The sequence below is a fragment of the Symphalangus syndactylus genome, chromosome 8 (assembly GCF_028878055.3).
Source record: "Symphalangus syndactylus isolate Jambi chromosome 8, NHGRI_mSymSyn1-v2.1_pri, whole genome shotgun sequence".
Classification (NCBI taxonomy): Eukaryota; Metazoa; Chordata; class Mammalia; order Primates; family Hylobatidae; genus Symphalangus; species Symphalangus syndactylus.
The window spans coordinates 24,734,660-24,751,636 of NC_072430.2; the positions used below are offsets into that span (position 1 = coordinate 24,734,660).

A 16,977-nucleotide genomic window follows, 5' to 3' on the forward strand; every position below is an offset into this window, starting at 1 on the left:
TGCCTTTCTCTATCAGGCCCTGGTCAAGCATTGCCTACCTAAGAACACTGGATCAAGGCCTTTACTAACCACAAAACCAGCACCTCTCTCATGCCCTTGGGAGCTCTCCTCATGTTGGTGTAAACTACTGACTCGGATGCTGCTTCTAGCTTCCTGTGACCTTCTGAGAAAACTACAGCCGTGTACGTCAAAGGGAGAGAAAGAGGTTCACAGAAAGAAACAGAGGCAGCAGAGGTGGGTGGGATGAGAATTTACAGTCTAGAAGAAACACTTGCTGTGGGCCCTCTCTTGGCCAATCCAAGACCATGTGCTCCAAGGGCTACCATCTGAAATGTTCTGCTTTACTTTGATTGGGGCAGTGCCTCTCTCCCCCACTAGAATGTAAGCTCCGTGTCAGGATCAGTCCCAGACACTGGGAGACACACTACAGCCTTTGCACAAGAAGGAGCTCTGTAAGTACTTGTTGAATGGGCTGGTAACCACGGAAGGGCATTTAAAGGTTTTAAAACAGTGACAGGGTCAGGCTTGGCTCTCGGAAAGTTCAGAAAAGAGACACATACGGCAACATTTGAGTTGAATCTCAAAAGATGGTGAAGTAGGGACTGGAAAACAGGGCAGGTGGAGGCCATTCCAAGCCAGAGAGAAGAATGAAGGTCAAACAGGGAAAATAAGCAATAAGTAGTTAGACTATGTTCATTCATTCATTCATTTACTCACTCACTCAACCAACACTCATTGAACACCTGCTGTATACCAGGCCTGGGACTGTGTGATGGTTAATTTCATGTGTCAACCTGACTGGTCTAAGGGATGCCCAGATAGCTGGTAAAACGTTCTTTCTGGGCGTATCTGTGAGGATGTTTCCAGAAGAGATTATTATTTGAATCAGTAGACTGAGTAAAGAAGATTCTCCCTCACCAATGTGGGAGGCATCATCGAATCCATTGAGGGCCTAAGTAGAACAAAAAGGTGCAGGAAGGATGAATTCACTCTCTCTCCTTGGGATGGGATATCTATCTTCTCTGGTCCTAGGCATTAGAGCATCTCATTCTTGGGACTTTGGACTTTGGGACTGATAAAGTCCCAAAGTGGTCCTCCCTGCACTCCATTTCTTACGCCTACAGCCTCAAGCTGGAAGTTACACCATCAAGTTATAGCCCCAAGTTCTCAGGCCTTTGGACTTGAGCTGAATGATATCGTTTACTTTCCTGGTTTCTCAGCTTGCCAACTGCAGATCGTGAGACTTCTTGGCCTCCATAATCACGTAAACCAATTCCACATAAATCTCCTCTTCTGTATGTACATATATCCAATTGGTTCTGTTTCTCTGGAGAACCCTGACTAATACAGACAGAGAACAAAGGGGACCACAGCAGGTGGCCCACAAATGTGTAGGCAAGTTAATAGAGCCATGGATGACCTCAGGACTAGCAGAGAATTTGGGATGGGAGGGAGTCCACCCTATAGGAGCATTGATCTGCCATCAGACAGCAGGAAGGAGAAGAAGGAGACTCTGGGGAGAGCCTAGAGTAAGCCTATGACCCCAGACCCCTCACCTGGGTGATCCCAGTGTGGCCCCGCAAACCCTTAGCAGCCTGCAGTTCCACACAGCCCCGACTGTTAGAGCTGAAGGGACTTCTGGTCTACTCTCCTTATTTTCAGATGAGGTAACTGGAGTTAGAGAAGGCAAAGTGCATGCCAAAACGCACACAACAAGTTAGCTATGTCGTCTTCTTACGCTTTTGGTTTAAAAGGTGCCAGCCAACCCTAGGCTTTACTCAGAGTGCTTTGCTCCAGGAGCCAGGCCTGAACCCTGGTTTTAGCCATCATGGAAGAGGCAGGTGGTGTCAGTGGTGGGCCGTGGGAAAAAGAAGAGCTTGTCACCCACCACACCAGGAACTTGCTCTGCAGAGGGTCCAGGCTCTCCTCAAGCCCTCTCTGTACCCTGCGGTGTCCTACCATGCACCTCAGATTCTCAGGAGCACAACCTCAGGTTCAGACGCCACCCCATGCATCTTCCAGTCCAACACCTCCCCACTCCCCTCTCAAATGTCCCCATCATGTGATCATCATGCCCTGAACTGCAGGCTCTACCCAACTACCTTAACGATGCTCCTTACATCCCAGTGACTGTGTGGAATTTATGTGAATGAATGAATAAACCATATGTGAGAGAACAAGTGAGGGGATGAATGAATCTGTTCATCAAAGGCCTTCAGGATTCAAACGTTTCCTCTATGCTGTGGGGATAACAAGAGTTCCTACCTCACAGGGTTTTTATGAGGCTTAAATGAATAAATATTTGTAAAGTGCTTGGAATAGTGCCAACCACAGACTAAGTGTTATATGTTTGTTGGATAAAATGCAAAAACATACAACTATTCCACATTTCTGGTTCCATCTTTACGTAACTCTTATTTAAAAATTATTTCTTGGCTGAACGCAGTGGCTCACGCCTGTAATCCCAACACTTCGGGAGGCTGAGGCAGGTGGATCACCTGAGGCCAGGAGTTTGAGACCAGCCTGGCCAACATAGTGAAACCCCATCTCTACTAAAAATACAAAAATTAGCCAGGCATGGTGGTGGGTGCCTGTAATCCCATCTACTCAGGCGGCTAAGGCAAGAGAATCACTTGAACCCAGGAGGCGGAGGTTGCAGTGAGCCGAGATCATGCCACTGCACTCCAGCCTGGGCAACAGAGCAAGACTCCATCTAAAAAATAAAAAAAAAATTTTTAAATTAATTCTTAGACAGAATGGAAGGCTGTCTCCCTTGTAACCTGGAATAACAATCTAAAATGTGTTGCTTTGTGGATGAAAGGTGGACGTTCTCTCCTGTGACAGCTCTCAGGAATCTGAACTCTCCTGTCCTGTCCCCTCCCTTTGCCAGGCTGGAGACCAGCCTTCTTGACCTGACCGGGCTTGGGGTGGGGGTCCCTGACCACCTCCTCCGGTCAGGCCACCACCCTTTCCTAGCCCCGCACTAATGTTCTCTGGCCCTGGAGTGGAGGAGCCCAGACGCTTGAGAGAGGGAAGTGCTGTTGCACATTGGGGCTGCCAGCCAAGAAACAGCCCTTTGCCCTGCCCCTCCCCACCCCCAGGCTCTGTGGAGCCCTTCCCCAGACACTTTGGGGGCCATGCTTGGCTTTGACCTCAAATCCAAGCACTTCCAGATCCGACCCCACCCTCCCCAGCCTCCTCACCTCTCATCTGCTTCTGGTTTCCCAAGTCGATCCTGGTCTCGCTGCCACCAGACTGTCTTCCAGAATCTACCACAGCTCCTGGCACACAGTGGGCACTGGAGAGACAGTTGTTAGATTGATTTGTTCCAGGGGTGGGGGAAATTGGGGCAAGAGACGGTTATGCCTACAGTTGATTGTAGCCTTAAGCCTGGTACTGCAATTCGCACACTTGAGTAAGCCTAAGAAAGATAAGAATCGCCTGTCTTGGGTGATCCCTGAGCCCCACCCCTGAGATTTAGATAGGTATGAGCTGGGTCCTGGTAATCTGCATTTCCAGCAACCAACTCAGGTGGTTCTGTTGCTGTCCGTGGACCTTGTTTTGAGAAATTCTGCTCACTGTGATTTGGGCTAAAGAGAGGCCCAGACAAAATGGGGGAGGAGGCCAGAGGACACAGTCAGGGGAGCAGGAAGGCTTCATGGAGGCGGTGCTGCTGCAGGTATAAACGAAGGGCGTCAGGAACCAAGGGGCTAGAGAAGGTGGTTCCAGAAGGCTTCCCTGGAAGTGGCAATGAGGATGGGAGATGGCGCAAATGAGGAAGACCCAGCAGATGCTGTCATCCCAACCACACCGTCAACACCATGGCTCCCACCCTCTCTGGATCTTGCAGCTGAGACCACAAGACGTCAGCCGGAATCCTGGCCATCATTCTCCTTGCCCCACTGCCCTCCCCACAGCACAGATGCACTTAACCCAGTGGTTCCCAGGGGAGTGAGCCAAAGGAGAAACATAACAGCGATGCAGGAATCCTGGAACTGGCCAGACAGGCCTGCAATGGCGGAGGGCTGACAGGGATGGCTGCCTTGGAAGAGTTCTTCAACAAAAGGTCAAAGTCAAGGCTGACTTGACAAAATTATGATGCTGGAAACTGAAACCAGACTCTGCCATGCTGAGGGTCCCTGTCCCACACCCCAGCCCAGGGTCCCATGTGCTCTCCTGTTCCGTGCTCCCCGTGCCAACCCACTCCTAAAGCCACCCACCCCTCAGCCATCGACTCATCCATTCCTGCCCTTTCCGTTGGAACGCCCATTCAGGGATTGGGCTGGGACACGTACACTTGCTCTTTTGATTCATAGATTTTCCTGATCAAAGAGAATAACCTCTGGGAAGTAAACGTCCTAAATGCCCGGTGATATTTTTACATCCTTTTTATTATTTAAAAAGGCCCAGTTTACAGATCACAAAGATTACCAGTACTACACCCATATATTGTTCCTCGGAAGACCCCGCAACTTGTCAGAACCCCAGGGAAGCCCAAGCCCACAGCTACCCCTGGCCTGGGGAAGAAGATCATTATTCCACATCAGGAGAGGTGTTCTGCAGCCTCTGCAAAAATTTTAGAACCCCTGTAATTAAGCCCAACCCCTAATTAGTCTGGGTAGTCATCTTGGCCTAGTTCCACCTCCCAAATCTGAGGCCGACTGTCCCTCCTGTCTTGGACCAGAAGGACAAGTGCTTTCAAGGCGAGGGTCTCCCAGATATGAAGCAATTAGAGGGGAAAACAATCCCAGCTTGAATAACATGTCAAAAATAATAATCTTGTTATTTAAAGCTGAGTAGCAGGGAGAATCCTACAGAAGTGCTGGTGACATTCCCATTAACGCCGAGAGTGTTCATCGTGATTGATGGCTCCAATAAACAGCCAAGGAATCAGAAGTGATTGATTGGGCCATCTCTTTAGAGTGTTGCAAAAAACTGCCTCAGAGAGCATACTTGCCTCTCCGCAAGTGAAAAATGCATGTTCAAACAATGTCAGCCATATTAAATGATCACCCTCTGTCCAGGTATGTATAAAAATTGATCTGCTGATACTCCACCGAGGCGTGAGGCTGAGAATGTTAGGAATGTGTTTCATCCACGCATCTGTGTCTGTGTCGTCACCATCTGTGCTGACAGGTAGCTCAGGCGGTTAAAGCTGGGGGCACGTGAGGTGGAGGTGACTGTTAGAGTCTCCCTAGGTCCAGGTAGTTCTGCTTCAGTTGATGCACCAGCCTGGAGCCAGCTGTGGCCAGATGTCCTGCCTGACAACGACATGCTCCTGGTCCCAATGAGGACCTTGAGTGGTGGGGTGGGGGACCAGAGGAGTGCCTGGCTGTCTTCCATAGCCCAGCTTCGTGGAATCGCTTCTATGTTCCCTTCTACAGCACCTCCACCTTCATTCACTCCTCAGCCAGTTTAGTGTCCCCACATCTCACTCCACATGCCACTGAAAAGTGACTCCAGTCACTGATAACACACCCAGGGGGATTTCCTCTGCCTTTCCTCACCCTGGCCGGTCCGGACTGCTCCCTCCTGGCCCACCCTGCGGGGTTCTCAGAGCCCGGCTGAAACCAGCCTGTCTCTTGCTTCACAATCTCTCTGAAGACTTGGGAGTTAGATTGTAGGAAAGAGAACAAGGTCATGTCTGACAGTGGATGTCCAGGCTGCTGGGTGCCCAGGGTCAGGCACTCATCTCTAGGATAAAACTTTAAGATACTAGGCCGGGTGCTGTGGTTCACACCTGTAATCCTAGCACTTTGGGAGGCCAAGGCAGAAGCTCAGGAGTTCGAGACCAGCATGGGCAACATAGCAAGACCTCTTCTCGCTAAAAACAAAGATTTTAAAAATTAGCTGGGTATGGTGGCACACACCTGTAGTCCCAGCTACTCTGGAGGCTGAGGTGAGAGGATCACTTGAGCCAAGGGGATCGAGACTACAGTGAACTGTGATCGCACCACTGCACTCCAGCCTGAAGTGGAGTGCAAGAGAGAGACCCTGTCTCAAAAAACAAACAAACAAACAAGCAAAAACCACTATGGTTTCTAGCTTTCTCTCTTGAAATACTTGTTAAAGGTGAAGCCTGTCACCATATCATGAGGACACTCCATTAGCTATGTAGAGTAATCCCTGTGGAGAAGAACTAAGTCCTTTCACCAATAATGGGCCCCATTTTGCCACCTATGTGAGCTGAGCAACTCAGAAGCATTTTTCCCAGCCGCAATAAAGCCTTCAGATGACTACAATCTTTTTTTTTTTTTTTTTTTTTGAAACGGAGGAGTCTCGCTCTGTTGCCCAGGCTGGAGCCCTGATCCACGGGCTGGCTCTCTCTCCTCAGCCCCCACCTGCTACAGTTGGGTATAGGGATCAATACAAGCCCACAGTCAGAAAAGGCAGAGGAAATCAAATGTGTACAGGCATGGGGGTGTGTGCCAGCACGGTCAGGTTGGACACTGGTGGTCTTGTACATCTGGGATGTGAGGTTCCTGGGGAAAGTGTGGGGAGCTGGGACTGGAAAATCTGGTGGGGTCAGAGCCCAAAAACTTTACAAGCCATAAAAGGGGTCTTGTATGCCATGGGCAGGGTTGAGTGGGATGCCTCGTAGAGATGAAGGTAGGATGGAGCATGATCCGATTTTCATTTTGTACAAATTACTCTGGACAGTGGGGAGTGGAGAGAGAGAGGAGGCAGGGAGACCATTTAGGAGGAAATCGCAGCAGTCCCGTTCAAGCTTTCTTTCCTCGGAAAGGCCTCTGACTTTGGTGCCTAGAAGCAGAGCCAGAAACAGAGTTTCTTGTTCAAGCAGTTTACGGGGGCGGTCTCAGGAGAAGGAAGGTGAGGCGGGCAGGAGAGGGGAGGGACAGGCTAAGTGAGAGCATGGACTCAGCTGGAGATGAGTGTCAGGCTAAGCCCCCAGGAGCTCGGGCTCCTGCACTGTGTCCCAGAGCCAGCCCCGTGCCCGGGGCAAAGCGGGGGACTCTTTGTATCAATGCCAGCCATTGGCCAAGAGCTATGGAGGTGCTGGTAGGAGATACTCTCCCAGGTGAGCCAGGTTCCTGGGACAGGGAGATTCTCCACAGAAGTGGGTAGCTGTGGGGGATAAACAGCTGGCACTTGCAGCGGCTGGGGGTGCTTGCAGTGATCTGTAAAGGGCACTGGGGAGGGACACTGACTGCCCCTCTGAAACCCCTATGGGGGGCTTGTTAGTGCACAGATTGCCAGGCCCCACCCCAGAGGTTGACCCACACCCAAAAGTAGCAGGTGGGAGCTGAGGAGAGAGAGCCAGCCTGTGGATGATGGTCCCAGGCAGCCAGGAGCCTGGACATCCACTCTCAGACATGACCTTGTTCTGTTTCTCACAATCTAATTCCCAAGTCTTCAGAGAGATTACGAAGCAAGAGGCAGCCTGGTTTCAGCCGGGCTGTGAGAACCCCACAGGGTGGGCCAGGAGGGAGCAGCCCAGCCAGGCCAGGATGAGATGGTGAGGGGTACCCCTGCGCAGAGCAGCTGTCAGCACGAGGCCGAGCGGGAGGGGGCCAGCAACCCGTGTGCCCAGAACTGAGGGGTTTCCCAGGACATGGGACTTTCAGGGCCAACACTGGGGAGAGTTCCAGGCAAACCAGGGTGAGTTGGTCGCTGCACTGGATGGGCTGATGAAGGAAAGCCAGGACCCACTTTTGGGCCCTGTAAGCCTTCCTCCGAGATAGCCACTGGTAGGTCGAGAGTGGAGGTAAAGGCTGGCCTTCCTTCCATCTCTCAGGAGGACTGGGCTAGTTGGCTGTTAAATGGAAGGCTAACCCAGAAGGGTGGACTTTTGGGGAACATAAGCGTATCTAGGAATCTGAAGGTATTTAGAAAATTCATATCATAGCTAATAGTTTTATATATCAGTCTTCGTTGTAGAAGAACAACTAGCAAATGTGATACAGTGGGCCAAGCTGTGAACAAGGAATCCTAAGACCTAAACTCTAGTCCCAAACCTTTCATAACTAGCTGTGTGACCACAGATAAGTAAGTTGCCCTCTCTAGACCCCATTCTCCTCCATTGTTTAAAAAAAAAAAAAAAAAAAAGACAGTTGAAACTAGGTCTAGCGTTCTTTTGTGTGCTGTTGGATCCCTTTGACAGTTTGATGAGGCTTACGGATTTCTTCTCCCAACAGTGTTTTGAAATGCATGAGATGAAATAGGATTTACAAGGGAAACCAATTATAATACAATTATAAACATAATGTAAAAACAAATTTGTTATGTGGCAATATATGTACTCCTCAATAAATGCAATTAAAAACAAGCCTGAGTGATCGGTATAATAACTGTAATTTTAAAGTATTTGTGAGAGTACACAGTATTTCAAGATGTCTGTGACAACCATAACTGATGTCAAATGTTTGTGGTTTCTATTAACAGCAATGTCACAAGAGCTCCTGACGCTGCTAGGGCTTGCTGGCTACATTCGTAATGTAGGAAGGAAATGCTACACTTCAGCTGGAAGTTAGTGAAAATAAAAATATAATTGTTCCCTTTCCATTTCCCCTCGATTTCTTTTCTTGTGTTTTTTGTTTCTTTGGTTGGTTGGTTGGTTTTTTTGTTTTTTTTTTTGAGACAGAGTTTTCCTCTTGTCACCCAGGCTGGAATGCAATAGCACAATCTCAGCTCACTGCAACCTCTGCCTCCTGGGTTCAAGCAGTTCTCCTGCCTCAGCCTCCCAAGTAGCTGGGATTACAGGTGTGCACCACCATGCCCGGCTAATTTTGTATTTTTAGTAGAGACAGGGTTTCACCACATTGGTCAGGCTGGTCTCGAACTCCTGATTTCAAGTGATCTGCCCTCTCTGGCCTCCCAAAGCCCTGGGATTACAGGTGTGAGCCACTGTGCCTGGCCTATTACCCCCCAATTTTATCCATGAACTATGTCCTCCCCAAAATTCACGTGTTGAAGCTCTAACCCTCAGTACCTCTGAATGTGACTGTATTTGGAGTTAGGGCCTTCAAAGAGATGATTCAGGTAAAATGAGGCATTAATGGGCCCTAATCCAATACAACTGGTATCCTTATAAGAAAAGGAGATTAGGACACAGGCACAGAGGGAAGACCATGTGAAGACACAGAGAAAAGGCAGCCACCTGCAAGCCGAAGAGAGAGGCCTCAGAAGGAACCAATCCTGCTGACACCTTGATCTTGGACTTCTAGTCCTCAGAACCGTGAGAAAATACATTTCTGTTGTTTAAGTCCCCCAGCTTGTGGGGTTTTGTGATGGCAGCCCCAATAGACTAATACAACTCCTCAATCCATATAACCCACGTCAAAAATTCCAGGACTAGGCAACCTTTGAGGTCCCTTTGACTCTGTCCATGCAGATAGCACCTTTCTGTGCTAGACAAGAAGGGCTTTGTGGATGAAGATAAAAGGGCATATTCTTTGGGCCATCGCAGAACTAGCAAAGATGAGAAGGAGATCCAGGTGCTCCTCAGCCTGCTTCATTGACTGTATCTGCTGCTGCCCCTCTGTACTGAGAAGAGTCCTCCCCATCTGAGTGTGTAATCTGCAAGAAGATCCCAAGGGCAGCCCATGTACTTCACAGTGTATCCACAGAGGTCTTCGACCAGGAGGGCTCTATGACTTCCACCCTGAGGCTCAGTGGATGATGCCCAAATGTGAAAGAGCAAAGCTCCAGGACTGAGCTCTCCTGCAAGCTTCTAGTGAGAAGATGGAGTGGATTCTCCGTCTTCCTCTGGAGGAGGAAGAGAGGCAGAAGGAGGACACAGGGAAAGACAGAAGAAGAGAGGTGAGAACTGAGGTGGGAGAGGAAAGAGATAAGTGAGAGAAGGGAAGAGGAAGGAAGAATGGGAAATGGGGCGGTGAGAAGCAAAAGAGAAGAGACGGAGGGAGAGAAGAAAGAAAGAGGAGGAGGCCACCAGGTCACCTTCTCTTCTTCAGCCAAGGCTGTCTGAAGCTCCCTTTCCCTCTAGGAGCTGCTGGTGACCAAGGGACAGTGAGAACTGGAAGAAGAACACAGAGAGAACCCTTCACCCCACCACCACCTCCAGCAACCAAGTGATTCCTAATGGTTAGAGCCCCACCTCCTAGGCCAGCTGTTGTTTCAGCAATCTGAGCCTGGGCAATAGGCATCCGCTACACAGCCTCAACTCCTAATTTAGGAGGGTGGAGCAAGGGGGCCTGCCTGTCCGTCTGACTCGTGGCTGTCTTTGAGAGAAGCTGCCTCCATCCATGTAGAGAGGCCGCCTAACCCTAGCGTTGGCCAATTGTTTCTCCTTCCTGGAGCCCCAGCTCTCTACCTTCTCATGGAAAATCATTGACACAGTTTTTCTTGAGGCCAGTTTGTTTTTCAGTTCTATCAGCCCTGATATGATGCTTAATACTTCCCTGGGGAGCAAGATGAAGCCATTGCCATCTCTGCAGTAAATACCTAATTAGGATGCTTCTGAACAGTGTATTATTTACTTGGGAGAATGTATCTTGGGTCAGTGTGCAATTAGAGAGGTCACTATTTTCTCAAGAGAGGGAGATGGTTTCGGCAAGTCCTACACTTAAATATGTCATTAGGTGCTGCTTAAAGCATCTGGGGTACCTGGGAGGCACCGTTCACTTATTATTAACAACTTGCCTATTGCAACATCCATACTGCTGAGCCACTGGGATGAGGAGAAATGAGTTCTAATTCTAACTACATGATTGAGGGGGGATAAGCAATACTCTGTGTCACTAGCCAATGAAACAAGTAGCAATTAGTGACTTTGAGCCAAACAGGCCCATTGATTCAATCAAGAATCTAGTCTATATCAGGCACAGTGCTCAGTGTTTTAATTTAGTATTCCACTTAATCCTCAGCACAGTTCTGTAAGAGAATGTTGTTCTTATTTTACACGCGAGGAAAGAGACTTACTTAAGAAACATGCTCAAAGTCACAAAGCTAACGAATAGCAAAGCCACCACATGAAGAGTCCAATATAACAACAGAAAGAGCTGCAAGGCACAGACTTTTTCTGAGGAGGAGTACTTAGGAAGGCCCAATGTCAAGAGGAGATGAAAACAAGGACACTAGAGGAATTTAAAGACTCTGGATCACACAACTAGATTAAAGATTAAACACAACCCAACTCCTAGACGAATTAACACAAATCTCCACACTAAAAACCTCTTTACCTCAGTTCCTATTACCCAATACAATACATCCAGCTTTCAACAGAAAATTACAAGGCATGCCAAAAGGTAAGAAAAACAATACAGTCTGAAGAGGCAAATCAATCATCAGAACCAGACTCAGATATGACACAAGTGTTGGATATCAGACAGATAATTTAAAATAATTATGAGTAAAATGCAATATCCCTAGTGAATAAAGTAGGCAATACACAAGAACACATGGATAATGTCAGCAGAGTTGAAATTCTAAGTATCAAAAAGAAATTCTAGAAGTTAAGAACACTATAACAGAAATGAAGAATGCCTCTGATGGGGTCATCAACAGAGTAAACACGGTCAAAGAAAGAAACAAGGACCTTGAGCATCAGTCAGTAGAAGCTTCCTAAACTGAAATGCAAAGAGAAAGAAAAAGAATGACAAAAACAGAACAGAGAATCTGAGAATTGTGAGACAATATCAAAAAGTGTAGTATATGCATAACTGAAATGCAGGACAAGAAAGAGAAAATGGAGCAGAAGTATTTGAGCTAATAGTGGCTACTGTTTTCCAAATTGCAGATCCAGGAAGCTTAGAAAACACCGAGCAGAATAAGTACACAAAAAAACAAACACAAAACAAAAAATACCTAGGTACATCATATTTAAACTACAGAAAAAACTGAAAGTAGAACTACCGTTTGATTCAGAAATCCCATTACTGGGTAGGATATATATTCCATATATTCCATGGGAGATACGTGTGTGTGTGTGTGTGTGTGTGTGTGTGTGTGTGTGTGTGTGTGATGGAATACTACTCAGCCATAAAAAAGGACAAAATAATGGCATTCACAGTAACCTGGATGGCATTGGAGACCATTATTCTAAGTGAAGTAACTTAGGAGTGGGAAACCGAACATCATTATGTTCTCACTCATAAGTTAAGCTAAGCTATGAAGATGCAAAGGCATAAGAATGATATAATGAACTTTGGGGACTCAGGGGAAGGGTGGGAGGGGGTAAGGGATAAAAGACTACACATTGGGTAGAGATTTGAATTGAGATTTTGGTTACTTGTCCATGTAACCAAAAACCGCCTGTTCCCCAAAAACTACTGAAATAAAATAAAAATCTGTAAAAAGGAACTGCTACTTGTCTCTCTCCAAGCCATGCCCCTCAAAAAATAAATAAATAAACTACAGAAAACCAAAGACAAAGAAAAATTCTTAAAAGAAGCTGGAGAAGGATGGACTAAGGAAATACCAAACTCATAGAAAAACAAAGTTAAGAGTTACAGCTGACTTTTTGACATGAAACTATGCAAAGAGGAAGAGAGACATTTAAAGTGAATGAATGCCAGCAGTGTCACGAAAGTTGAAGGTGCGAGATTGAAAACAAAACCCACCCACCTAGAATTCTATATATATCCAGCAGATTTATCCTTAAAAGTTAAGGTGAAATAAAGATTTTTCTCAAACAAAAATTGTCAGACTCTGTTGCCCACAATCTGTCCTGCAAGAAATGTTAAAAGACATTATTAGCCAGGCATGGTGGCTCACACCTGTAATCCCAGCACTTTGGGAGGCTGAGGCAGGCAGATCACCTGAGGCCAGGAGTTCCAGACCAGCCTGGCCAACATGGGGAAACCCCGTCTCTACTAAAAATACAAAAATTAGCCAGGCATGGTAGCGTGCACCTGTAGTCCCAGCTACTTGGGAGGCTGAGGCAGGAAAATCGCTTGAATCTGGGAAGCGAAAGTTGCAGTGAGTCAAGATTGTGCCACTGTACTCCAGCCTGGATGATAGAGTGAGACTTCATCTCAAAAAAAAAAAAAAAAAAGAAGAAATTATTCAGGCAGAAGGAAGATGATATCAGTCAGAAACTTAGATTTACGTAAAGAAAGTAAAAGCAGCCAGGCACGGTGGCTGAGGCAGGAGAATCGTTTGAACCTGGGAGTCAGAGGTTGCAGTGAGATAATGCCACTGCGTTCTGGCCTGGGTGACAGAGTGGGACTCTGTCTCAAAAAATAAAAATAAAAAATAAATGAAGATTGGATTGGAATGTTCATAGATTGAATGACTCAATATTGGTAAAATGTCAGTTCTTCCCAACTTGATACAGATTCCCAATCAAAAGCTCAGCAAGCTATTTTGTAGGTATCAACAAACTGACTCAAATCTATATAGAAAGGCAAAGAACCTAGAATAGCCAACACAATACTGAAGAACAACAAAGAACTCACATTACCCAATTTAAGACTTACTATAAGACTACAACAATCGAGATTGCTGAAATTGGTGAAAGAATAGAAACATAGATCCATGGAACAGAAGAGAACACAGATAATAGACAACTGTATTCAACTGATTTTTTACAAAGGCACAAAGGCAATTCAATGAAGAGATAATTGTCTTTCCAACAAAAAGGGCTGGATCAAAGAGATATTCATATGAAAAAAAAATGAACCTAGCCACAGACCTTACACCTTACACAAAATGTACTCAAAATGAATCACAAATCTAAATGTAAAATGCAAAACTATGAAACTTTTAGACGAAAACCTAGGAGAAAATATGCATGACCTTAGGTTTAGCGATGAGTTTTAAGATACACCAAAAGCACAATTCATGAAAGACAAAATTGACATGTGGGTATAGCGGGTTGAATGGTGGCCCTCAAAAAGGTAAATCAAGGCCAGGGGCAGTGGCTCATGCCTGTAATCTCAGCACTTTGGGAGGCCAAGGCGGGCAGATCGCTAGAGGCCAGGGGTTTGAGACCATCCAGGCCAACATGGCAGAACCCTGTCTCTACTAAAAATACAAAAATTAGCCAGGCGTAGTGGCACACACCTGTAATCCCAGCTATTCCAGAGGCTGAAGCATAAGAATCATTTGAACCCAGAGGCAGAGGCTACAGTAAGCAGAGATGGCACCACTGCACTCCAGCATGGGCAACAGAGTGAGACATTGTCTCAAAAAAGAAGGAAATCCACATCCAAATTCCTGGATTCTGTCAATGTGATCTTATTTGGAAAAAGGGGTCTTTGTAGAAGATTGAGTTAAAGTATAATAAAAAAAAAATAAAAAAAAACAAAGCTAGAAGATTTGAAATGTCCCCAGTACAAAGAAATGATAAATTTTCAAAGCAATAGATATCCTAAATACCCTGATTTTACCATTACACATTCTATGCATGTATCAAAATATCACATGTATACAATAAATAAGTACAAACATTATGTATTAATAAAAATTTTTAGAAACTAAAAAAAAAAAAAAAAATAGACCTTGAGATGAGATCATCCTGAATTACCTGAGTAGGCCGTAAATCCAATGCAAGTATCCTTAGAAGAGAGATACAGGGTGATTTGACAGAGAGAAGAGGAGGAGGGGTGTGACCACAGAGGCAGAGACAGGAGTGATGTAACTGCCAGCCAAGGGGGGCCTCAACATGATGTAATGAAAATAGTGCTGCACCTCTGTGGTCTCCCGTTCACAAACCCATAATCCCAGTCTAACCGTGAAAGAATCACCAGACCAATCCCAGCTGAGAAACATTCTACAAAACACCTGACCAGTACTCCGCAAAACTGTCAAGATCATCAAAAAACAAGGAAAGCCTGAGAACTGTCCCAGCAGAGGCGCATCAGGAGTAAACGTAATGTCTCCTAGATGAGATCCTAGAACAGAACAAGGACGCCAGGTAAAAACGAAGAAAATAAGGCCAGGTGTGCTGGCTCAACACCTGTAATCCCAGCACTGTGGGAGGCCGAGGCAGGCGGGGGATCTCCTGAGCCCAGGAGTTCCAGGCTAGCCTGGGCAACATGGCAAAACCCCATCTCTACCAAAAAAAAAAAAAAAAAAATAGCCATTTGTGGTGGCTCAAACCTGCAGTCCCATCTACTCGGGAGGCTGAGGTGGTGGGGATCACCTGAGTCCGGGGAGGTGGAGGCTGCAGTGAGCCATGACTGTGCCACTGCACTCCAGCCTGGGTGACGGAGTGAGACCCTGTCTCAGAAAACAACGACAACAACAACAAAAAACTAAGGAAATCTGAAAAAGTATAGATGAGTTACTAATAATATATCAATATTGGTTCATCAATTTTGACAAATGTACCCTATGACATGTTAATAGGCAGCAGTGAGAACGAGGCATCTAGGAACTCCCTGCAGTATCTTTACAACATCTCTGTAATTCCAATTCTATCCTAAAATACAAAGTTTATTTAAAAGTAAAAAAAAAAAAGAAAAGAAAGAGTTATTTATGACCTTAAAAAAATTAAAAATAACATCCCCCCTGAAAAACCCCTAACACATACACTTTCCAAACATGACATATACGAATGAGCAACACACAAAGGAAATTGGAAGAACCTGTGTTGTTTACCCTGGAGCGGATGCCTATGGGGGAGGGGACTAGGATTAGACCTGGAGAAAGGAGAAAGACACAACCACGATAATCTCAAAAGAGGATTCGAGTCCAGATGGGTGGTGACAGCGAGCCATCAAATGGGGGACATCAGCCCCCCAAGTCCGTGCGCCTGAAATCCTTTAACAAAAGGAGGGAAAGGGAGAGAGAGGTCCTGCCAAAGGCGGCTGGTGATCTCTGCAGCCACAGGAAAGGAAAATGTCTGTCTGGAGAGCGTTTCTGGAGGTCGTGGGGGAGAAAACGGCCTGAAAGCCGACTTCTGCTCTCCGTGGACGCTGCCAAGCACAGGACTAGGGCACATGGCTCAGAGACGAGATTTTTTTTTTTTTTTTTTTCGAGATGGGAGTCTTGCTCTGTCACCCAAGCTGGAGTGCAGTGGTATGATCTTGGCTCACTGCAACCTTGGCCTCCTGGATTCAAGCAACTCTCCTCCTGCCTCAGCCTCCGGAGTAGCTGGGATTACAGGCGCGCCCACGCCTGGCTAAATTTTGTATTTTTTGTAGAGATGGGATTTCATCGTGTTGGCCAGGCTGGTCTTGAACTCCTGACCTCGTGATTCACCTGCCTTGGCCTCCCAAAGTGCTGGGCTTACAGGCATAAACCACCACGCCCAGCCAAGAAATTTTTTTAAGAAAATTTTTAAAATATATGGAATGCTTCGCAAATTTGTGTGTCATGTTTGCACAGGGCCATGCTAAGCTTCTCTGTATTGTTCCAAGTTTGGAACAAAATTGCCAAAGTGACAGTTTTGTGCCGCTGCTGCTACCTCCACCATCTGACTCGAGGCAACCTTATCTAACCTTCTACATCTCAGCTTCCTCATCTGTAAAATCGGCAAATGGGGATAATAATAATAATGACTTCTGAGGGCTAAAAGAGGTAAATATATAAAAAGCACTTTCCAGTGTCTGACACATAAAGTCTTGATAAATGGTCACTATTATTATTTTAAATGCTTTTTTGAAACAATTTTCCCCTTAGGCCAGATTTGCAATTATTTCCAGCAGGAAACATGTTTCATTGCCTGCCCTGCCCATAACTCTCTTCTCAGATCCTGCTTCTCCAAAGGGCAAGCTGTAAGACCCTTCCCCTGTCCCCACTACCTGGCCTGTTCCGGCCACCCTGATAGGACAGGAAGTCTGACTCAAGTGAGCTGATCGGGTTAAGTTCTCTCAATAATTTAACCTAAAGGGCCACCAATTTTAGTGAATTGGTAAGAATGCACTGGACTTACATGGTCTCAAGGAGTCGTGGTCTGACCCAGTTGACAACCTGTGCAGTCAAAAGTCACGCAGAAATTAGGGGAGCAGAAACAACATGTGATCTGGTTTGCAGAGGTGGGTGGAGCTCAGAGAGGCAGAGAAGACGAGGACAGTTCGCGTGAGGCCTACGTGCACTTCCTCAATTAACTCC

At 46.4% G+C, this 16,977-nt stretch overlaps 1 non-coding gene across 1 annotated transcript; it reads right to left on the reverse strand.

The window, feature by feature from the left end:
- Positions 1–16,206: 16,206 nt before the first annotated feature.
- LOC129488928 (U6 spliceosomal RNA) lies at positions 16,207–16,312 on the reverse strand. Its single transcript, XR_008659772.1, has one exon. It is a non-coding gene; the product is annotated as a U6 spliceosomal RNA (small nuclear RNA).
- Between the last annotated feature and the right edge of the window lie 665 nt (positions 16,313–16,977).